This window comes from Artemia franciscana, chromosome 6 (assembly GCF_032884065.1).
Source record: "Artemia franciscana chromosome 6, ASM3288406v1, whole genome shotgun sequence".
In the NCBI taxonomy this organism is placed as follows: Eukaryota; Metazoa; Arthropoda; class Branchiopoda; order Anostraca; family Artemiidae; genus Artemia; species Artemia franciscana.
In genome coordinates, this window is record NC_088868.1 from 28,108,847 (window position 1) to 28,133,967 (window position 25,121).

A 25,121-nucleotide genomic window follows, 5' to 3' on the forward strand; every position below is an offset into this window, starting at 1 on the left:
TCATATTTTTAACACAAACGAGCAAAAAGTGAATTTAATTTTCTATTTTTACATTGCTTCTTGTTCATTCCATTGACAGAATAGTCAGAGAAACCAGAGAGAAGTATGATAAGCTTGCTGTTTAAAGTTGAAAGAAGGCAGCAACAGTAAATTCAGGTTTTCTATTTTTGTATTTTTTTCATTTCCATTTTTTCGTTTTATTTTCAGTTTTGTCATCTTGGGAATGGGCAAGAAACAAGGGATAACTAGACCTACGTTGCCTGGGCAATGTGAAGTGTTGCGGCAACCTTTGTCCGGCTTTGCCGATTAAAGTGTTGCGAGAGCAACACTTTGGTTTTGTTTCTTCGCTATCGGTTAAAGGCTGAAGTTGTCAAAACTATCAAAGCTTTCAAAACGGCATATTCAAAGAAGAATACAATCAGTAATCACATGATCAAATTCTTCAGCGTTGAAAAAACAACAGCAAAAGAATATCGGAAAAAGGGACTAAATTGAGTTTGCAGCCAGTTGAACTTTATCCTTTTCAATCGTAGACATCGTGACGGATGGAAACTTGGAACATTATCTTATATGATCTAGTTGGTATTATAAAGCTATCCGTAACTTTTCAGGATCAAATACCATAGATGTGCACCAATTTGCATAAATTTGTAGCCCCTCCTGAACCTCCTCTAGCAACCCATTCTTGTTTACAAGTCCCTCTTCCGAGAGAGACAAAGAATAACACAATCAGTAATCACATGATCAAAGGCTATTCCTCAGGGTTGAAAAAAAAAATATTGGAAGAAGGGACTAAATTGACTTTGCAGCCAGTTGAACTTTATCCTTTGCACACCATAGGCTCTGGCTTGAGGACAAGCAAAAACCATCCTTTTTGGCCCCAGGCAAGAGTCGTACGGAGTTTTCCAAAATATAATGTCATATTCATCAATCCGGCCCGAGGTCCACACTAACAGCCGATTATTACTTACTAGGCCCCTAAATGTCACTTTGCAGCCGGTTGAACTTTATCCTTTTCAATCGTAGACATCGTGACGGATGGAAACTTGGAACATTATCTTATGTAATCTAGTTGGTATTATAAAGCTATCTGTAACTTTTCAGGATCAAAATACCATCAGGGACCCTTAAATTTCCTGTAATGACTCGCCATCCAGGATCGCTTATTATTGGATGGCGAGTCATTACAGGAAATTTATGGGTCCCTGATTCCATAGATGTGTACCAATTTGCACAAATTTGTAGCCCCTCGTGAGCCTCGTCTAGCAACCGATTCTTACTTACAAGTCCCTTTCCCGGGATATACATCCAAGTTCACCGGAAACAAATAATGTGTACACCAACTAGCAAAAGTTCCAAACCCCTTGTCGCTGAAGTCATTGTAGCCTAACAGCCGATTATTACTTACAACTCCCCTACATGTCTTACAATCGGGAACCAAGTTGTTCTTACCATCAATTACACCAGAAACAGATAATAGGTACACCAATCAGCAAAAGTTGCAAACCCCTCATTGCCAAAGATGATTATAAGCTAATAATCGACTGTTGCTTGGAAGTCCCCTACATATCTCACAATTGGTATCGACCTATTTTTGGTTCAAGTGTGCACCTTACCACTGAAGTTGTCAACCCCTTGAAACTTTCAAACTGGTGTATGTCATGAAGGAATTTTTGTAACAAAAAATTGATGACATATACTTTGATCAGCTCATCAAGGTCTATCGATTGTCATTGGAAAAAATTCTATCTGTCTTAGTTCAAAAGTTGACTTTTTTGCCGGAGGCCAACTTTCTAACACCACCACTTAGAAAGGAGCAAAGGATAAGCTCTAATTTCTTTACCAATGAGAGAACTTTTAAAGTTTAAGAGGTATATCTGATACCATTTCTCTATTGCAATCCCAAGTAGAAAAAAAAGAATGGTAAAGTCAGCTAAAATCACGAACAGAAATGGCTAGAAACAATAGATGGCAGCACTTTCGGACCCATGGAAAAATCGCACTTTTTTGTTTCTGTAAATTTTTCTATTTATCACTCAAAGAAGATATATTGGCTGTGGGGCCGGACAACTACCGCATATATTTAACACTTATAGATTTTAGTCCATCTTCAATTTGAAACTGGTGCCTGCCTGCTTGCCTGCTAGAACGGAGCTTTCCACTCGAAAGCAGAAACATGGTTTGATGAAACGAAAGCTTGGCTGCACAACTTCAGATACTCCTCTCTGACATAGGCTATATAACTCCACTTCACTTCGCACACCATAGGCTCTGGCTCGAGGACAAGCAAAAGCATCCTTTTTGGCCCCAGGCAAGAGTTCTACGGAGCTTTCCAAAATGTAATGTCATATTCATCAATCCGGCCTGAGATCCACACTTTCCGTAAAAACCGCACAGGTTAGACCCTTACCAGTTTCCAGGAATAAGCTGAGATCGGCGGCATAGGAAAAAAAAAAAAAAAAAAAAAAAAAACGGGACAAAACCAAAGTGTTGCTCTCGCAACACAATTCAAACAATTTATCGACTTCAAAATTTTGGAAGTAAAAAAAAAAAAAAAAAAAAAAAAAAAAAAAAAAAAAAAAAAAAAAAAAAAAAAAAGTGGATATATACAATATAATACGATTTTTTTTTCTTTACACAAAAAACCAAAACACAACTTCTACAAATTGCTGCCGCGCTAAGAAAAACTAATACAAATATATATACTGGATATATTACACAAACCGCAATTCTCCTTATGCTCAATTACAGTTTTTAGTATCGCAAATTTTAACACAAACGAGCAAAAAGTGAATTGATTTTTCTATTTTTTTCATTCCTTCTTATTCATTCCATTGACTGAGTTGTCAGAGAAAGCAGGAAAAGTATGATAAACTTTCTGTCTAAAGTTAAAAGCAAGCAATAACAGCAAAGTCAGGTTACATTTTACTTTCAGTTTTAGTTTCATATTTTCAATTTGGTTTCATACGGATTGAACAAGAAACTATGGATAATTGAAATACTTTATTAACCTTAAAATTTTGAAAGTGTAAACAATAAATAAAATATGCAAACTGGCTATACGCAACATAACTCACAAAAAAAAACTTTTTCGTTTGCTGAACACGGTGTCCGTTATGCAGGTACCGATCTCTTGACTCAATGCTTTCAGTCGGGGGTGCAATGCGTGGTTGGAGTCAAATCATTCAAAACTTCCCGCTATTTCCTCCAGATGTCTCCAGGTACCCATTTCAAGTTGATTTGGCTCAGGCTGAGCTTAAGAGTCACACCATTGGCCCCCGTTCCCAACCAATTAACCAGCGGCACTAGGACTCGAAATCCTGACCTCATAATCTCAAGTCTGGAGCTTAAACCACTTGGCTAGGACAACATAGCACAAAGTACAAATATAAATCATTGTTAAACTACGCAAACCGAAATAATCTTTGGAACCCTTTGTTATATTTCTTTAATAACATCTTATGTTAAAGTTTCTAATTTTTGCTCAGTGGATGTGCAAGAGGAAAGGTTAACGGATCCATTAACGGATGCTGATAAACCATAGCTCTGTGTCCGTATTTTTCTTTTTTTTTTTAGCTTTTCTTTGTCCTGTGCTAAAACTTATAGAAACGTTATTATTTTTATCGCTGAGTTATGATTAATATTTTTGCATAACTTTGTGAAATGTTCGTTTAAAAAAATTATTTAGTTCTTTTCGTTTGGTAAAACATTTTTTCTATTTTTTAAACTAACTATTTCTAATCGCTCTTCTGAAGAATTAAATTATGCGTTAAAACTGAAAATGAATAATGTTACAAAGCAGTTGAAATACAAATGATATACTGATTAAATTTGTTTGCTCTTTTTTTTTTAATGAATCTTCGTGCTCTTAATATTCCTTGGAAGCCAATTCAATACCGGGCTAAAGTTTATGTTGCTGAATAAATGTTGATCAAGGGTTTCAAAGGTTATAATTTAACAAAAAAGGGTTATAATTTAGCAAAGTTTTGTTTTCTAACCAAAATACTACTTATTTTTTTTAAAGATTTTTTGTGAAGTTTTCCAACAAATATTTAAAAAAAAATGCTTGGAAAAATACCTGTCCAAGAATGTGATGATGTTTTAGACGTGATGATTTTTAAAAATTTTGTAACTCTTTAAAATCTTATTGGCTCAATTTTAAAGAAATTTGTCCAGTGTGACATCATATGCTTGCAGAATTTCTTGGAAATCTTGAATCATTAATGAAAATGAACCATAACAATATGAACCTTTTGGGTATTTTCATAATATTCTTTTCTTCCAAAAATTTCTGTATGTAACTATTACCCTATTTCTACAAGCCTGAGACCTCATTAGTCCTTATCTTCATCTGTAGATTCGCCTTTTTGAGAAGATACAAATATATTGCCCCCCCCCCAACCCTACTTTTAGTGTGCCCAGACAGGTATAAGACCTGGCCAGGTACAGCCACAAGGATCAGCCACGACCTCCAATTGAGAACCTGTTGATTGTCCCACCACCGGAGCTCGACCATGAAGAATCCAACTCACCCATGGATTTTGAGAAACCATGTTGCAACTATTGCAAACTAGGTATGCCTCCCAAATTTGCTTCTTTTGTTGTATTCTGCTTCGAGCTTTTCCATCATGTGGTCTATTTTGACGATTTTGTTTCAGTATTTGTTAGTGTCCTAGTCTGTAATTTTTCCCTAATTAGCCTGCTCAGTATTTGTTCATTGCTTTCAGTATATTTTTCATAGATGTCTCTAGTGAATCTTAATTAACTATATTTTAATTAAGTTTTTATGATGAGATGATTGCAATAAAAAAGGTTAGTCTCTTTTTTGTGCTCATTACAACTATGCTACCTTTGTCTTAAGCAAGGTGATGGAGTTACCGCCATCATTGTTTGGCGAGTTGTTGTAACTTACTCTAAAAAGCTATATTATTGCCTCGAGAGTGTGTGTCACTTAGGGAACAATATTATTTTGTTTATATAATATTTCTCAGAAAGAGCGGGGGTTAAAACTTTGAAAAAACAAAAGTGGGGAGTTACCTGGCAAATACGAGAAATGCGACAAATTTTGTGTTCCAAAATTTAATTTAAACTTAATTAAAAAACCCTATAATCCATTTGTGAAATGACATAAATTATTATGGAGTTGGATTTTTCTTTGGCAAACTGATTTTTTGTTGGGGATTGGGGAAAATCTTTTCATGTTTTCAAATATCGGATCCATTTCTGTTTTGACAAAATATCGGTTTGACTTAGACAAGCTAGCCAGAATCGGCCAGTATGAGAAATTGCATGGAATCTAGAAATATATAGAGTTTCACTTTATATTAGACATACCATCCGGAGTTTGCCCGTATTTGCCGTATTTCCAAACGGAAGGGTTTAAACTTTGAAAAACAAAAATGGGGAGCAGTCTGGAAAATACGACAAATTATATGTTCCAAAATTTAATTTAAACTTAAATAAAAAACTTTATAATCCAGATTTGTGGTGTAACCTGAATTGTGATGGAGTTGGATTTTGCTTTGGCAAACTGATTTTATGTTATCGAATGGGAAATCTTTTAATATTGCCAAATATCCGGTTCATTTCTGTTTTGAAAGAATATCGCGTTCACTTAGACAAGCTAGCCAGAATCGGCCGGAATAAGAAACTAAATGGAATCTAAAAAGGCTTAAAAGAATTTTACGTTCAATTAGACTTGCAAACCGGAATTTGTGTTGTGGTGTGACTTGGTCGCTTTTACTTGACAAAATTTAACGATTTTTTAAAATTCAACTGAGATCTAAGACATTTTCATTAAAGGTAGAAATATATGTCAGTAAAGTTCAGCCCAGTGAAAGGTCATAATTGACACCTGTAATCTTTTCTTTGATCATGAATGTAATGATAGCTGCAACCTAGTTAAAAGGGAAACTCAGCCCATAGTCACCAAAAGTTTAAAGTGCTTAAAAAACTGTCCTTTGAGAAAAATGGCCATTTGTTGCTAACTCGTAAATGGAAAATAATTATTTCGATGCGATTAGAAATAAGTAGTTGCATTGATCAACTTGGTTGAAGTGAATAAAGACCTGAGAGCCAAGCCATGGCAATTGGTTTAATCTCAAAAACGATTTAAAGATTTATGTCCCCTGGACTTGTTGGCAAAACAGGAGACTGAAATATTTTTAAATACTGTTAGTTTTGCCTATAGGGAAATCTTAATAGTAAAATGTTTTTGGGGAAACAAATGTATAGGAATTTTGAAAAAGACTCTGGAACCCTTTGATAATAATGTCGGATCGGAGTGAAAAATGGGCCTTGGAATCACTATGGTCAAGACCCTCACAGGAGAATTACAACCCCCTCCCCCACCACAACTCCCTCCATAAAAAATTATTTTTGCCTGGAAAGCATTGACCGTTCCTTTTATCTTGTCGCAGAATGTTAAGGAAGGGATAACTTGAGAGTAATTCACCATTTGTCTAAGTAACACAACAAATTGTGCCACTAAACAGATTGAGCAAATTCAATACGTCCGCTGTCTAAAACCAGGGCCGTAACTTATATGGAGCAGGGTGAGCAACTGCCCCCTCTAGACCCAAATTCGCCCTCCACAGACCTCAATCCCCCCCCCCCAGCTAAAATTAAGTTTCTTCAGAAAATCGTGTCAAAATGAAGATAAGCCTGCGATTCAAGTATCCAAAGAAACAAGTCAGTTTATTTAGTATATCTTTGCCTGTATGGTAATAAAAGACTGATTTTTCAGTTTTCACTGCCATTTTTACTTGGCTTGGCAAAATTGGCTCCAACTTTCCCCCTCCCCCCACTAGGATATTTATGAAATAAAAAAAAAATTACAAACGAAAAGTGCGGAGTTGATACCTGAAACGAACAAAAAATTACTGCTTCGCAGTTTGTGCATAATATATCCGGAAAACTGTTTCATAAAAATTGACTTGTTATATTTCCCTCCATCTGTAAAATTCTGAAAAATTACTGAAAACTAAGCTTGGTTTGTTTTTTTTGAGAATTTAAATTGTGTAATAACATTTTTTCTTTTCATTGCCGGCGAAAAATTTTAAACAACCCTATAAATTTGTCTTTTATTTTCTACGCACTACTTTGAATTTCTCTGTTCCTGCTCCTATTCTGTTGCGTCGGTTTCGTATTGTCAGTGCTGCGTTACATCAGGAGCCAGAGGGAAACATCAGGAGGCGTTTTATTTGAAGCATTTGAAATTTCATTTCATCGCAAGTCTAGTCAGCTAGACGGGAACAATCGTTATCTATAAATAGTATCAAATGAGTATCAATAAATGAATTTGGCTGTTTTATTTCAGCTTTTAAATATTAATAATAATAAAGAAATATGTTTTCTGCGGCCCAATCTATAACTAGATGTACGGCATGTTCAAGCCAATATAATCAATACTTAACCACAATTGGAAGAAGTAGCAAGTTCATGCGTTGTGAAAAAGCAATTTAAGAAGAGCCTAAAGATGGCTATTATTTGCTTCTGTCTTCTAAAGGAAAGGGCCGGAACTTTATGCATTTATTTTTGAATAGCTTTGCAATAAAACGTTATTTACGAACACATTGTCTTCTCTCATGGAATACGCTATAATAAATAGTTTCAGTCTAAAAAAAATAGTGTTACAATCTCCGCTTCTTCGAATATTCAAATGTGGGGTGATTCCACGGGTGGGTTGGCTTCGCCTCCCTCACCCTTTGCTCCTCGTTTGGGTACAGCTTTTACTGTTTTACGAATTTGGCGAATAAAAGATCATATCAATTACGGGAGTGCATATTTCAAAGCTGATAAGTAATCTGCACCATTAAATTTGCCAAAAATATAAATAATCAAATTTCAAAGCAATTGCATAATGCATATTTTAAAATTACACAGTTGTAAGTTTAGATTCTAGTCAACTTCCTGCCTACTTCGAATATGTCGAAAAAATAAAAAATCACAATTGTTACGCGAAAGTGTATTTTGACATTGCTAAGGTTGTATATCAAAATCTTAGGTCCTCTCGTCGTATGTAGAAAAATATGACCGGTAAGTCTACGTAGATTAACGATAATAAATCCAAAGAATATATGCCTATATTTTTCTCCATAATCTTCAATGTTGTAGATCGTGGTGGGCTTTCACGCCCTGGTCCTGTTCTTGCTACTAAAGTCCCTTCTCAGGTAGAGAATACAATGCGGAGAGCTGCTCCAATTTCACCACTGCGCATTAATCATCCGTCATCACCACTCCCTACTTTGATATCGCAGGTCCAGTTATACATGTTTTAGTTTTGCCAAATTTAAATTATTAAAATGCACAAACAATGAAGGCAGCATATTTTCTGTATCATTCTAATTGGACTTTTGATACTGAGTTTGAAATCGTTCATATCATCTGAGTATTGGGATAGTTTTTCTTGGCCAAGTTTGACACTTTAGTTTAAAAAAAAAGAAATTTGAATCCTTTGTATTAGCTTTGTATTAAACGAAACTTGAACATTTGTCACATAAGAAGGCTGAGTGAGAAAAGACGAGTGTATTTTCTTATTCAGAGTAAAAAACTGGATTAGAACCACAATGGTAAATGCAGACTTGTTAAATGAAAGTAATAAATAATGATAAATTTAAAAATCACACGTAAAAATTTTCTGCGAGTTGGATAATAATTTTTATGTAGCATGGTACTATTATCAGCTAATGTTATAGCTTGCCTTTTTATTAAACAGAGATGAAATAAGACTAGGCTAATTGACAAAGATGCAACAATGAAGTTAAGTAAGGCTTGGTTTTACTGAGTTTGACATTTGCAATCCAACTGTTATTTTTGCGAGGAAGTGCGAAAATTCTCCTGTGTGATTATTTAGTATGGGTGGCAAAGTGTAGCATACCGCCAGAGTTCATTTTCTTACAATTTAAACTTTTAAATTTTTAATTTCTCTTTTCAAAATTCTTATTAACCAACTTGAAAAAATAGAATACTTGTGTTTGGATTGAACCTGATTCCTTTGGAATAAATGATGGAATAATTACATCAAGTCAAACAGTTCGTGGTAACTACATCAAAAATAAAAATTTTGGTAACTACATCTAAAAATAGTATTTTGGTACCAATAGCTACACTAAAAGAATCGCATTTTAATGCTGGTTTTAAATATAAAAGTAACCCATCAAAAGTTACGAGCCTGAGAAAATTTGCGTTATTTTAGAAAATAGGGGAAAACACTACCTAAAAGTTATAGGATCTTAACGAAAATCACACCATAAGATTCAGCGCATAAGAGAACCATACTGTAGAATTTTCAAGCTCCTGTCTACAAAAATGTGGAATTTTATATTTTTTGCCAGAAGGCAGATCACGGATGCGTGTTTTTTTTTGTTTTTTGTTTTTTTTTGTTATTGTTTTTTTTTCCAGGTGTGATCGTACCGACGCAGTTGTCTTAGAATGTTGCGAGAGGGCTCATTCTAACGGAAATAAAAGTTCTAGTGCCCTTTTTAAGTGACCAAAAAAAATTGGAGGGCACCTAGGCCCGCTCCCACGCTAATTATTTTCCCAAAGTCAACGGATCAAAATTCTGAGATAGTCATTTTATTCAGCGTAGTCGAAAAACCTTATAAATATGTCTTTGGGGGACGACTTACTCCCCCACAGTCCCCGTGGGAGGGGTTACAAGTTCAAAACTTTGACCAGTGCTTACATATAGTAATGGTTATTGGGAAGTGTACAGGCGTTTTCAGGAGGATTTTTTTGGTTGGAGGCAGGGGTTGAGAAGAGGGGAATATGCTGGGGGAACTTTCCATCGAGGAATTTGTCATGGGGAAAGAAAATTTCCATGAAGGGAGCGCAGGATCTACTAGCATTATTTAAAAAAACAATGAAAAAATAAATATGAAAAAAGTTTTTTTTTTCAGCTGAAGTAAGCAGCAGCTTTAAAACTTAAAACGAACAGAAATTATTACCATATGAGGGGTTCACCTCCTCCTAATACCTCGCTCTTTACACTCAAGTATTTTTAGTAATTTTAACTATTTATTCTGTGGTTTTTGTGACTCAGGGGTCATTCTTAATGAATTGGGACAAAATTTAAGCTTTAGTGTAAAGAGCGAGGTATTGACGAGGGGGCGAACCCCCTACGTAATAAAAACATGAAAATTCTTTACGTAAGCTAATTTATAAGTTACGTATATCTTTTACTTCTAAAAAGATTCGTAAAAAATTAAAAGTTCTAGTTGCCTTTTTAATTAACCGAAAATCGGAGGGTAACTAGGCTTCCTCTCCCGCTCTTTTTCCTCAAAATCATTCGATCAAAATTATGAGAAACCCATTTAGCCAAAAAATGAATATGCAAATTTCGTTTCATTATTCCTCTGCGGAGAGCCAAAATCAAAACATGCACTGATTCAAAAGCGTTCAGAAATTAAATATATAAAAAACTTTTTTTTTTAATGAAAGTAAGGAGTGACATTAAAACTTAAAACGAACTAAAATTACTCCGTATATGAAAGAGGCTTTTCCTTCTCAACGCCCATCGCATCATCATCAATGTTTGTTTAATTATGTGAGATAAGAGGTGAAGCGTCACTTTTGGAAACTTTCTTTTTTGGAATCAGAGCAACCTGAAAGTTATCGCCTGGCATTCAGGTACAGCCCAGTCGATGATTATAGCTTGAGTAGATGTGTTCAAATCGGGACTATGTCTAAACTTTGTCCCTATTGCAAGGCCTTGAAATTCAATGGTGAAACAATGGGAATGTGTTGCGCCTCAGGAAAAGTTAAACTTCCTCTATTGGCTGCACCACCAGAGCCATTGAAGACTTTCCTTACTGGAACTACGTAACAAACTAACCGTTTTTTGTCACAAACCAGAAAATACAACTCATGTTTCCAAATGACGTCGTGTGGAGCCCAAATCGAAAATCCAGATCAATTTCTACTTTCAAAGTAAAAGGGCAAATTTATCATAGAGCAGGGTCCCTTCTACCTTTCTCAGGCGAGAATCATAAATTTCTACAACTGTACTTCATCAGGGATAGAAATTCTGAATTGAATGCACGTTGCGAAATTTCTGCCAACGTTGAAAGGACAATAGTTACCCAATTGCAAAATCTTTTCCACGAAAATATATCCTATCAATTTTTGGGATGGAGCCGACGGCTATCACTTTAATCTTAAATTGATGAATCCAGCCACTAACAAAGAAATGAATAAGAAATGCAGTGCAATGCATTATTATTCCTATAGACTAATGATTCGCCAGGATGAAGAAAATTATATTTTAAAATGCCGTGAATTGTTTCACCAATTCGTTGTTGATATGTATGCTAAAATTGAATCAGAACGTTTGCTATATATCCGCCTGAATCAGACCAAGCTCCGCTCTGAACAATACATTCATTTGCGAGATGCAGTTATAAATGAAAGTATTATATTTTAAAATGCCGTGAATTGTTTCACCAATTCGTCGTTGATATGTATGCTAAAATTGAATCAGAGCGTTTGCTATATATCCGCCTGAATCAGACCAAGCTCCGCTCTGAACAATACATTCATTTGCGAGATGCAGTTATAAATGAAAGTATTATATTTTAAAATGCCGTGAATTGTTTCACCAATTCGTCGTTGATATGTATGCTAAAATTGAATCAGAGCGTTTGCTATATATCCGCCTGAATCAGACCAAGCTCCGCTCTGAACAATACATTCATTTGCGAGATGCAGTTATAAATGACGGTAATACCACAAACGTTGGAAGATTAACAATTTTACCTTCGTCATATGCTGGCAGTCCCCGTCATATGCATGAATATGCTCAAGATACTATTGCGTATGTTCGTCTCTATGGGCGTCCAGATTTATCTATTACATTCACATGCAATCAATCTTGGGACGAGATACTGCAGCTTTTACTTCAAGGACAATTAACTCCTCTTGTGCTTTTGCATCGCATCATCAATGATTTTTGTTTAATTATGTGAGATAAGAGGTGAAGCGTCATTTTTGGAAACTTACTTTTTCTATGGTTTTTTCTTAGAAAAACTATGAAGAATTTGGGAATCATGAAACCAATGAAAAAAAAATCAACAAATTCCATGTATAAAACTACTACAAATTACCACTTCTAATAGTAAAATCGCATAAAGTATCAATTTAAGCAGCCTGTGCAATGGGTATTTGAAGCCTAAAGCTAAGCAAGCATTTCTCATATAGTCATTATGTTTCAATAATATACTAACATATATTTTTGTTAATTCTCTCCAAATGTGTCTCACGGCTAGGGAACCGAGTTGATACGTTCAGATTTTTTTCTCAGGAAAGAACGTGGGGTAAAGGAAGATCTTAATTTGTAACAAGGAGGATCATTTTTGGTGGAAGGATCGAGTTGGGATTTGTTCAGGGGAGAGGGACATTTAGGAAGAAGCTTTATGTTTGGCGGAAGGAAAAAAAAAATATTTTTTCTTTGGTTCTGACCAAAGGATAAGAGCGCTAGTTTTTTTTTTTTTTTTTTTTTTTTTTTTTTTGATAAAGTGGATTGAGAATCGGCATAGGTGATAGGTAGTTTGAATATGGAGTTAAACCCAGCTTTTTCTCGTAGGATAGTCAGTTTTATGCAGTTGAATGTGTGTCAAAATCAAATAAAAAGTATATCATCAAGTGTGAGTATTTTTAAGAATTCACAAATCCATAGTTGACTTGAAATGTTTGGTGTGAGCAGAAATCTAAGGCTAGTTTGATCAGTGTCTTCTGTTTTTTTCTTTCTTTCTTGTTTTTTTTTTGTGGGGGGGGGGGTATATCCTCGATCCACTTCTTACCACCTTTCAATTTTTTCCAGACACCAACTCCTTTTCTGCCAGCTCCACCAACAGCCCCAGCAGTGTCACAAACTCCCTCACCTATTAAAGAACCCCTTGTTGAGGCTCCAAGAGCTGCTTCTTCTTCACCTCATAACTTGATCTCTCATCACTATCACTCAGCTGCTCCATCACCTTTTTGCGATTTTTGTCCAAGGGGATGTTGCCAATAACAAGAAGACAGAAAACTCAAAGGAGTTGGTATCTTGTGCGGACTGTGGAAGAACAGGTAATAGATCAACTAGGAAAGTAATGCAAAGCAAAAGGGTTTGGGACGTGGATACGCCCCTCGAGGCAAACAAAGTTGAATAAGTGCATCCTAAAGGGCATAGATCCCTCAAAAAGTACATCATAGAGCCCGTATATTGAAAAAAAATCCCCTTCGCTCCTGCTACGAGTTATCTTTATGGCGGATTTCTTTTTATCTTCTTTTTCTATTTATATATGTTGAGAGTTGTTCAATGGCATCCAAAAAGTGGTCCCAAAAACTTACTTGTCATGGAATTTAACTACAAAACAAAAATAAATGGTCAAAATCTAAACAATTATATCGTACTGTTGGCTATTATATGTATAATTTATCCTGCATCCAAAAAAAAAAAATGATTAAATATTTAACAAAGAAGAAGATGAAGCAATGTGACACAGACAAAATGTGACATTGTGACACTGACATAGTTGAGAATGGGGACCCTTATAATAATAATAATTTGGTTAAAAAATAAATGACGAATGGAATATTCGATTGCATCGAAAAAAAATTGGTTTTTGTTATTTGCATATAATGGGACTTTTTTATAGACAAATATTATAGAAAATCCATAAAAAAAAGGTTATTGTTATTGAAATTGTGAAGCTTCAAGCCATTACAATAGAGTTTGCATAACTGTAGACTGTTATTATATATATTGTATCATTATTATTTCATCATCATTTATTTTGTCATCATGATTGCAATCAAGATCGTATCCAGGATTTTATTTTCGGGGGGGGGGTGTACAAAAGGATTTTCTTCGGAAGGTTGGGGGTACAAAAAAAGGATCAGAAATGTATCTATGTTCATTATTGCTATATTTTACGATTTGTACAAACTTTCTGTGGGGGGGGGGGGTCCAACTTCGTCTTGTTTCTCTCAGTTCGAAACAAGAGGAACAAGAAAGCACCCAAAAGGTACGACTGACAATGAAAACTCGTTTTATATGCTATAATATTGGTTTTCTATTTTATTTTTGCTACTTAATGCTCATAAAGCCTGAAAATTCGTTAGTTACCATTTTATTTGGTATTCTAAAAAGAGTTTAAAACTTTAGCTATAATTAGATTCTCTCAATTTTTATTATTTACAGTTTTATTTTATCTATAAACAATAACCTCTAACCGGATGTTCGTGGCTATTTATAGCATGAACTGAGAATGGACTATGTACAGTATAATTAATATATTGTCAAAACTGTTCATTCATCGTAGTTATTTTTATATATTTTGAAAGTTTACCCCTCCCGACGAAATAAAAGCTAATTTTTAGTCAATCAAGTTCAGGGAGAATTCAATTATTCCTAATATTTGATTTAATTTCAGGTCATCCATCGTGTCTTCAGTTCACTGCAAAAATGATGGTTTCTGTCCTCAAATATAGTTGGCAGTGCATTGATTGCAAATGCTGCAGCTTCTGTGGAACTTCTGATAATGATGCAAGTTTATATTATTTGTATTGTTTATATCCCTTTTGTTTTTGTACTTTTCTTAGCCTACCTCTGCTCGCCCAGGCTTCGCCTAACTCTTGTATATCTGTATTAAATCAAATGAAAACACTGGCTCTTGCCTTCAGCACTCGCAGATACGCATATGTATCATCTTACTATTAAACTCTACAATGTCTTTTTCTTTAAGTCCAAGTCACTACTGTATTTCCTTATTCGAATATTTTTATATTGTCTTTTTGCTGTTTCAGTTTATTTCACAATTGAAGCTTCTGTTATCTATTTTGCTGCTGATTGAATCACTGCTAATGTAATGTGTCTTGACAAATAGTGCAAGCAAAAGTCACTGGCTGTCTAAAACAGATATTCCCAAACTTTTTTTTATGGCACTTGGTATTAACCAAGTGACATTTAGCAATCTCAAATTCTATCGGTCTGTTGGTCCCGGTTTTACTACTTTAGGCGCTTCCAGGTAAGATAGGACGATGAAATTTGGCAGGCGTATCAGGGACCAGACAAGATTAAATTAGAAATAGTCTTTTTCCCGATTTGACCATCTGGGGAAGGGAGTGGGGGGGGGGCGTTAATTCGGAAAACATAGAATAATTGAAGTATTTTTAACTTACGAACTGGCGATCAGATTTCAATGAAATGTGATATTTAGAAGGATATCGTGTCTCAGAGCTCTTATTTTAAATCCTGAACAGATCAGGAGAAATTGGGGGGGAGTTGGGAGGGTGAAACCTTAAACTTGGAAGACACTTAGAGTGGAGGGATCGGGATGAAACTTGGTGGGAAAAATAAACTCAAGTCTTAGATACATGACTGATATTACTGTAACGGATCCGCTCTCTTTGGGGTAGTTGGGGGGGGGGATAATTCTGAAGAATTGGAAAAAATGAGGTATTTTTAACTTACGAACGGGTGATCGGATCTCAAAGAAATTTGATATTTAGAAGGATATCGTGTCTCAAAGCTCTTATTGTAAGTCCTGACCGGATCTGGTGACATTGAGGGAGTTTGGAGTGGGGAAACCTAAAATCATGGAAAACGCTTAGATAGGAGGGATCGGGATGAAACTTGGTGGGAAAAATAAGCAGAAGTCTTAGATACGTGATTTAAATAATTGGAACGGATCTACTCTATTCGGGGGGGGAGTTAATTCTGAAAAATTAGAAAAAATTACGTATTTTTAACTTACGAAGGAGTGATCGGATCTTCATGAAACTTCATATTTAGAAGTGACTCAGATCTCTTATTTTAAATCTCAACCGGATCTAGCGTAATTGGGGGGAGGGCCAGTTGAGGGGAACCGGAAACCTTAGAAAATACTTAGAGCGGTGATATCATGATGAAACTGGATGGGAAGAATAAAAACTTGTCTAAGACACGTGACTGACATAATCAGACTGGATCTTCTGTCTTTAGTGGAGTTGGGGGGGGGGTAATTTTGAAAATTGAGGTATTTGTAACTTACGAAAGGGTGACCAGATCTTAATGAACTTTGATATTTAGAAGGGTCTTGCGCTTTAAAGCTCTGATTTTAAATTCCGAACAGATCCTGTTACTTTGGGGGGAGTTGGAGGGGAAAACCGGAATTTTCGGAAAATGTGAAAATGGGTTTATTTTTATTTTACGAATAGGTGATAGGATCTTAATGAAATTTGATATTTAGAAGGAATTCATGTCTCAGAGCTCTTATTTCAAATCCCGACCAGATCCCTTGACATTGGGGGGAGTTGGAGGGGGAAATCTTGGAAGACACTTAAAGTGGAGGAATCGGGATGAAGCTTGGTGGATAGAATAAGCAAATGTCCTTAATACGTGATGGACAGAACCGTACATGATTCGCTCTTTGGTTGAGTTGGGGGGAGGTGTTCAGTGATTTTGCGAGTTTGGTGCTTTTGGACGTACTAGGACGATGAAAATGGGTAGGCGTGTCAGGGAGCTGCACAAATTGACTTGTTAAAGTCATTTTTCTAGATTTGACCATCTGGGGGGCTAAAGGGAGAGGAAAAATTAGAAAAAATAGGTATTTATAGCATACGAGTGTGTGATTGGATCTTAATGAATTTTGATATTTAATAAGATATCTTGACTCAGAGCTCTTATTTTAAATCATGACCGACATTTAGCCTCTTATTTTCCTTTCAAATCAATCTATTTATGCATGGAATTTTGTTAGAGCTCATACCATATGATCTCTTTGCTCTTAGCTCTTCTTGCCTCGTCACAAGTGCCATATGAGCTCTTGGCTCTTGTTCTATTTTAGACCAATTTTAAAATGTTGGTGGTTCTAATAAACCCCCTTCAGATAAATTACCACAATATTCCAAAAGCTCGAGAAAGAATGAGAAAATCTGGCAACTTTCCTTCATTGTCAGAATGAGAAAAATCTGGCTAGAAAACGTAAAAATTTGAGCTTTTGTTTATTGAGGTAAATAGAGCTGGAAACGTATATTTTCTTTTCCACTTTACATTTTCTTTTGTTTTTTTTTTTTACCATAAGTATCTGCTCAATTTCCTTCAATGTCAGGGTAAAAAAAATCTTTAATATTTGTTGATTCGGGTTATTCAAAATAGAAATGCATCTTCTTTGCCCCTTTACAATGTTGTCTATTCACCTTAGACCTTAGTATCTCCAGTTCTTTCAGAGGAACACAGAGCGTCAGTGCGTATTCTCCTATTTTCCCTTACGTTGGTGGCTGCTTAAATGTCCTCCCACTCTGGGACGAGACTCATACTCTTCTGTCACGTACGTACGTTCTATGGAGCGTGTTCATTGATCATTGTTGGTGACGGGTGCCTTCTGGCTGCCAGTGAAGGTCTGTGATTTGGCACGCGGAGGATATGTCTAAGGTACTTTTTTGCCTCACAACAGAGGCGATGTGACAAACACTGTTATTTTCAAAGCGGTAAGACGTTTTTGTTTTGTTTTTTGTTTCGTGATTAGCTTTAAGTATTCAGTTGAATAGCTCAGAACAGACAGAATATTTCTCTGGATGAGTCCGAGCCCCTTTGATTATATTAAATAAAAAAAAAAATAATTTTTTTAGCTGAAAGTAAGGAGCGACATTAAAACTTAAAACGAACAGAAATTACTCCGTATATGAAATGAGTTGTCCCCTCCGCAATCCCTCGCGCTTTACGCTAAAGCTTTTAATTTTTTAAAAAGTAGAATTGTGGCAAAGAGTCAAACTTTAGCGTAAAGAGCGAGGGATTGCGGAGGGGACAACTCATTTCATATACGGAGTAATTTCTGTTCGTTTTAAGTTTTAATGTCGCTCCTTACTTTCAGCTAAAAAAATTATTTTTTTTTTTATTTAATTTCTGAACGTTTTTGAATTAATGCATGTTTGGTTTTGGCTCTCTGCACATAAATCATTAAAATGAAATTTGTATAATAATTCTTTTTTCTTTGCTAAATGGCTTTCTCTTAGTTTTGATCAGACGATTTTAAGAAATAAGGGGTGGAGAAGGAGGCCTAGTTGCCCTCCAATTTTTCGGTTACTTAAAAAGGCAACTAGAACTTTTAATATTTAACGAACGTTTTTATTAGTAAAAAATATACGTAACTTAACAATTAACTTACGTAACAAACTTTCATAACCTTATATTTTTAATATGTATACGAGGGGGTTTGTACCCTCGTTAATACCTCGCTCTTTACACTAAATCGTAAGTTTTGTCCCAATTCTTTAAGAATGACCCCTGAATCAGAAAGGCCGTAGAATAAATAGTTTAAATTACTAAAAATACTTTAGCATAAAGAGCAAGGTATTTATCTCCTCCTAAATACCTCACTCTTTATGCTAAAGTATTTTTAGAACCCCTCATATGCGGAATAATCTCTGTTCGTTTTAAGTTTCAATGCTACTTCTTCCTTTCATTTGAAAAAACGTTTTCATGTTTATTTTTCATTGTTTTCTTATAGTAATGCTTGAGAATCCTGCGCCCTTTTCATTGAATTTTTCTTTCCCATGACAGATTCCTCCAAGGAAAGATCCTCCAACATAGCCCCCTCTCCTCAGCCCCACCCCCAAGCAAAATAAAATCCCCCTGAAAACGTCTGTACACTTCCCAATAACCATTACTATATGTAAACACTGGTCAAAGTTTGTAACTTGCAGCCCCTCCCCCAGGGATTGTGGGGGAGTAAGTCATCCCCAAAGACATAGTTTTTATGGTTTTCGACTATGTTGAACAAAATGGCTATCTCAAAATTTTGATCCGTTGACTTTGGGAAAAAAATGAGCGTGGGAGGGGGCCTAGATGCCCTCCAATTTTTTTGGTCACTTAAAAAGGGCACTAGAACTTTTCATTTCCGTTAGAATGAGCCCTCTTGCAACATTCTAGGACCACTTGGTCGATACGATGACCCCTGGGGAAAAGAAAAAAAAAAAAAACCAAAAAAAAAAACAAACAAATAAACACGCACCCGTGATTTGTCTTTTGGCAAAAAATAGAAAATTCCACATTTTTGTAGATAAGAGCTTGAAACTTCTACAGTAGGGTTCTCTGATACGCTGAATTTGATGGTGTCATTTTCGTTAAGATCCTACGACTTTTAGGGGGTGTTTCCCCCTATTTTCCTAAATAAGGCAAATTTTCTCAGGTAACTTTTGATGGGTAACACTAAACTTGTTAAAACTTATATATTTAAAATCAGCATTAAAATGCGATTCTTTTGATGTAGCTATTGATATCAAAATTCAATTTTTTAGAGTTTTGGTTACTATTGAGCCGGGTCGCTCCTTACTACAGTTCGTTACCACGAACTGTTTGATTGTGGATCTCCAGACCGGTAGAAGTGTCTGAAGTGCCGCACTGGCTAAGGCCATTCTTGTGCGTAATTCTTTTTCAGACATGTGCGTAATTTTTTTTCAGATACTGGCAGATATTGCATGGCCTATATATTTGAAGTCTGTCACCTGTTTGATGTCATTATTTCCTTGTTGGATTCCCATGGATGAACTTCTATATCATAGCTTTAGTTCTTGGAGCGTTGATATGTAATTTGAACTGTTCAGCTTTCTCTGGGAGTTTGTTCAGGAATTTCTAAAGGTTTTGCTTGTCGACTTCTATGAGCCCAACATGATTGACAAAATCGACGTCCTGGTGAAGCTTTTTCAAGAAAAATCCCCCTTCTTGCCCCAATAAGAGTTTTCATTGAAAGATATAGAAGAACTTTCATCCTTCACATAGTTGAAATTCTAAATCAATCCCCCCCCCCCTTTTCACTTCACTTTTATTGTAGAGTTTTTTTTTTGCCTTTGTTTTTTCTAATTGCGAACTTTGAAATTCTTGCTAACTAGACTTTTGTCTAAATTTGTTTTCTCTGTTTTAACTTCATGAGTTTTTATCGTTTGACTTCTTATTGATTGCAATTTTATGACTTTATTTTATGATTTTTACAGTAAAGTGCAAACTTGGCCCTTTTTGGCTTGTGATAGCCCCTTTGTTGATATAATTCTTATCTTAAGCTTCCCTGCTATTCGAATTCTATGTATTTTTATCTTTCTAAAGATGTTGTCTACAACTAAGGCGAAGAGAAAAGGTGGCAGGATACAGCCTTGCTTGACGCCAGTTGTCGTTTTGAAGTAGTGCGTGCTGCCATCTGAGGTTTCAATGCAATATTGTGTCTCTTCGTACCGTATAACTATTTGACGGCATTCTTGGGAATTCTGTAGAACCGGAAGGCTCTCCACAAGGTTTTATGATCAACTGAATCAAATGCTTTATTGGACTCCGCAAAGAATAGGTACAAGTGTTGTCTCATTTTTTAGATTCATCTAGCATAGTGTGTATTATAGTAAAGATAATGTCGGCACAGGATCTTTTTACCCGGAATCCATATTATTTTTCACGCAAGTGGAGATCAAAGGCAGTTTTGAGTCTTCCTAGCATTATGTTCATGAATAGTTTCGCTGGGATTGAAAGACAATTGATGCCTCTGTGGTTCCTGCATTCCTTTGCATCTTCTTTCTTGAAGATTTTTACATTAGTTTCTGTTCTCCATTCTTTGGGGAAACTTTCAGTCTGTCACAGGAGTGAGACAGAGGATCGCCAGATGACCGAGGTTTGTCTCGGGCTGGACTTGATAATTTCTGCTGAAATGCGGTCTGTCCCGGGAGCCTCCCCAATTTTCATATTTTTTACTGCTAAGAGTATCTTGTCGGCTGTTGGATCGTCGTCACTGATGCTGAGAACGAAGATAGATTGGGGTGGTATACCAGGCAGAACTACAGGTGCGGTGCGATTTAATTGAGCTTCCACAGAACTAGCCCATTGTTCCTTTTGTACTTCCACGTCTTTCAGGAGCCGTCTGTCTCCGCGGCTTGCTGCTTCTTCGACTTGCCTAGACGGCAGACGTATACTGCCTTGTGTTGAAATGACTCTTCTCTTTACTTTTTTATCAGCCTCTTTGTACGCCATGATCTTGGTCGACGCCATTGACCATTTTATCTAAGAGATTTTGGCTTCAGTTTTTTGCGATTTGCTCTGAGATCCCGGGTCTTTGTGCATATCCAGTGTGACTCTAAACATTAGTCATATGTGACTCTAAACATGAGAGTTGGTTTTCTAAACATGAGGATTTTTTCAGCCGTATTTTTCCAGGCTTCCTCCCAGGCTTCCTTGGCATCTTTTGGGAGTTCATTGAGGGCTTTGTATTTATCGGACAATTTTATACCAAACGAAGACCAAACTTTCATTCGGAAAAACAGGGAAACACATAAGCAAAACAGGAAACACAAAGTAATCTTATACATCATTGACTAGCCTCCTTGGAATAAAATACAAAATCTTATGTTTTTGTAAGAGTTTGAAAGGTTCAAAATAGGGATCTTGAATATAGTGAATTATTGGTCTTAATTTTCATAAATATTGCCCTCACTTTTTCTACATTGTAATACTGAAAGAAAAAACACGTGGAGGTGTTAAGTTAGTGTCTAAACAAAAACATACTTTCGAGATTTAGTGTACCCCCCCGCCATCTACCCACATCAAGATATAAAATTAACAGATAAGCTTGCACATTGAACATTAGAAGTCAAGGGAGTCTAAAGGGAGTCTAAAGAAAGGGAGTCGAAGAAATTAGTTTGTAAAACATCCCCCCCCCAAAAAAAAACGGGTGATCCTGATAGAAATCACACCTTGAGATTCAAAACTCCTTAGCAGCTTAAAGAAGGCACCTAAAGGGGTATAGAAGCTGTTCCGTCTGAACACATTTTAACTCTCAAAGAAGTAGTTAGTAGCCATCTTATTTACACAAAAATTTGATAGAAAAAGGAATTAAGAATAAAAGACGCTTCTTAGTGCTTAAAGTTTGAAAACGTTTGCTGCTTTCTGGCAAGGTACAGCTTTAAAGATTAAATACTTCTTGAAAAACATGTGTTAAAGGCTAATCCAAAGAAAAACACAAGTCTCAGTCGTCAGATATTTTATACAACCTTGTGCCATAAATTAGTGTTCCTGGCCATTCAAGGACAAATAAAGTAAGATTTTGGAATTATAATATATATTATTGGTACATATTTCTCTTAAGATATTATGTAAGAAGCATTTGAAAGCATCTTCTTTGTCCTCCTTATTTATGTCAAATGGGCTATTACCCTATGTCGGCCTTTTAGCCATTTCATCTATAATTAATTTATTTAAATTAAATTCTTTAATCTTGAATTTCTAAGAATCTTAAATCCTCTACCACACACTTGTCTTATGTTTTCTAGAATGAAGAGACGAAAATATATGGAATATTTCGTCACTTAAAAGATATTTTAGAATATGATATAATCGTTGTGTTTTTATTCAATCGGCAAATTTTTGCAGACCTAACTCAAAGAAAAGGAATAGTAACAGCCTTGGCTACAATTTGGAGTACTTGAATTAGGAGTGTGATTTTATTTAGCCAAACCCTTTCCTGCATCCTAGAATGTCAGATCTATTGCTGCATCCAATGTGTAAAATATCAGAGAGGTTATTCATTTGGGGAAAAAACTTTCAAAATTTTGAGCAGCGAGAAAGAAATTTTTTTAGAAGTCCCCCCTCCCTCATGAACTCTATCAGTGCGAAAATAGAGAATTGCTTATTTTGAAGGAGGAAAAAGATTTTTTTTTTCTTTTTTTCACCTGTATAGATGTTTATTCAGCCATTAGTTACATCGAAGAGTTCGTGGCGACAAATTGTAAATAAAGAGCGAAACTGCTCAATAGTAACCAAAAATCTAAGTCCAAAAAACGTTCAAGTCCAAAAAAGTACTAAAAGCATCTCCTAAACTATTAAATGGAAAAAAAAAAATAAGTCTACTCAACTCACAATAAGGATCAACATTAAAACTTAAAACAAACAGAAATTATTACGTATATAAGGGGGGCCGCTCCTTCTTCAATACCTTGCTCTTCACGCTAAAGTTTTTAGTACTTTCAAAAAAGGTCTTAGTGTTCTAATTAAACAACCCTTGTATTTCAAAAGTTTTCGTATAGAATTGAGACAAAATGGTAGCGTAAAGAGCAAGGCGCTGACGAAGGGGACCACATTCTAATACATGATAATTTCTGTTTGTTTTAAGTTTTAATGTTGCTCCTTATTTTCGCTTGAAAAAACTTGTTCTTTTTAATTTAACAATGTTAGGAGACGATTTTTTCTAAAGGAAATTCACAGTCTCCCAACCCTTTTAAGTTAAAAGAAAATCCCACTTAAAAACAGCATGTGTTTGCCATTTAGTGCCACGAAAGAACAACTATTGTCTCAAATAGAGGCAAATACTATCAAGCAAAAATTTTTCGATAGCTTTGCTGTTATGAATGTAAATCAAATTTATTATTAAATTCCTTTTTTTTATGCTAGTGTAGAACAACCATAAGAGAAGTGAGAATACTTTCTATGTAAATGTTAATTTATGTTCATTTCGATTGTTGGAATTGATCTTTAGTTTCTTTAAAAAACAGGATTCTTTTTTAATTCAAAAATCTCTTATTATTTTTGTTTCTCTTTTTATTTCTTAGAAATGTATTAAAATATCAGATATTTCATTATATTTTAAATTTTTTAGCCAGAAGTTTATATATATATATATATATATATATATATATATATACATATATAAATATATATATATATATATATATATATATATATATATATATATATATATATATATATATATATATATATATATATATATACAAACAGTAAACATATAATTGTGTTCAAATAATTCATCCAATAGCCTAAACTCATGTTTTCATCTTCTGTTTCAATTAACTACGAAAACAAGGGCTATCAATCTAACCTTTAAAAAGGCCTTGTTAAAAAAAAGCTCTAGCCTTTTTTCCAGAAATTTCGGAGTTAGATGTCCATTCCTTATTAAAAGAGACGGGAAACTGACATAGCGTATGACCTATTATTAACACCTGAAGTCAACGCCAAGAAATTTGCAAGTAACCCTCTCTTATAAATTCATTAGATTTTCTGAAAAGACTTCATTTCAAAAACAAAATCTGAAGGTGTTGCATGAAGTAATTTTGCTTTGAAACAACGATGAAGACTCTTATAATTTTTTCAATATATGCTGTAGCTACGAGTAAGTCTTTTGCAAATATCTTTTCTTGTAATTCTTTTAAAAAAATGGCATTCAAACCCTTTCTTTTTATATAAGGTATTTAAAAAGTTCTCACTAAACAGGGAAGCTATTGTAGACCTTTCACATTGCACATAGACCTATTCGCGCTAACGTAGCCATACAAATTATGGTACAATATGTCATCCTACGGAGCAAAATTTGTCAGTTCACGTAAACATCTGCTCCACATGGAATTTCACGTCACTTAAGTTGACGTTACCCTTTGGAAAAGTCAACACAGCAATAATCATATATAATTTTTGGCTGTAGAACTATTTAATTTCGAAAATTAATTCATAACATTATCCTAAAAAGAGATTCACTCTGGATTAAAGCTTCAATTTCCATCTTCATTCTGCATTTTTTGTAATCGTCTTTTTTTATTGAGATAATTTTGGTCATTTATTTTAATGGTTTTAGGTATTTTTGCGATAATCTAGGACGAAAGAACAGGGTTCAATGTAAAGGGTTATACTTAACTTTAGAAAGTAAATGTATGGTAGTCCTCCGTTCACTTGACTCATTAATTAAGAGCGGAAAAGCATAAAGAGGAAAAGTGTCTTTAGCTTAAAAAACGAGATCTTGCGGAGGGGACAACCCATTTCATATACAGAACAATTTTAGCTAGAAATGGAACGGTTGAACATACAGGAAAGTGTTTGTTGCAATCTTAGGAAGATCTTTATTTTTGCTGAAGAGACTATTTGACCCTTTAAAATTTTCTTTCTCTTACCTCCGTCCAATTTCTAACAGGCAGAGCTTGGAAATTTACAATCTTAGCTGAATGAAGCTATTAGACATTGGACAAATGTTTTTAAGGTTCGTTCCTCCCCCGCAACAGCAGTGGCTTTAGCTGGTGTAAAGGTAGGGGAACCTTTGTCACCTAGGATATCTCCTCGCTCTAAAATTTTGCAAAATACCCTTTGGGGAGGGGTGTTTTTTGAAAAATACTTTTTCTTATTT

The 25,121-nt window shown here is 35.2% G+C and overlaps 1 long non-coding RNA gene across 1 annotated transcript in view; it reads left to right on the top strand.

Moving 5' to 3' along the window:
* The first annotated feature begins 1,952 nt into the window (after positions 1 to 1,952).
* LOC136028277 (uncharacterized) overlaps positions 1,953 to 25,121 on the top strand; it is a 68,938-nt gene continuing 45,769 nt past the window's right edge. The window contains exon 1 of the long non-coding RNA XR_010617793.1: positions 1,953 to 2,598. This is a non-coding gene — a long non-coding RNA (uncharacterized LOC136028277). The remainder of the gene's footprint in view (positions 2,599 to 25,121) is intronic.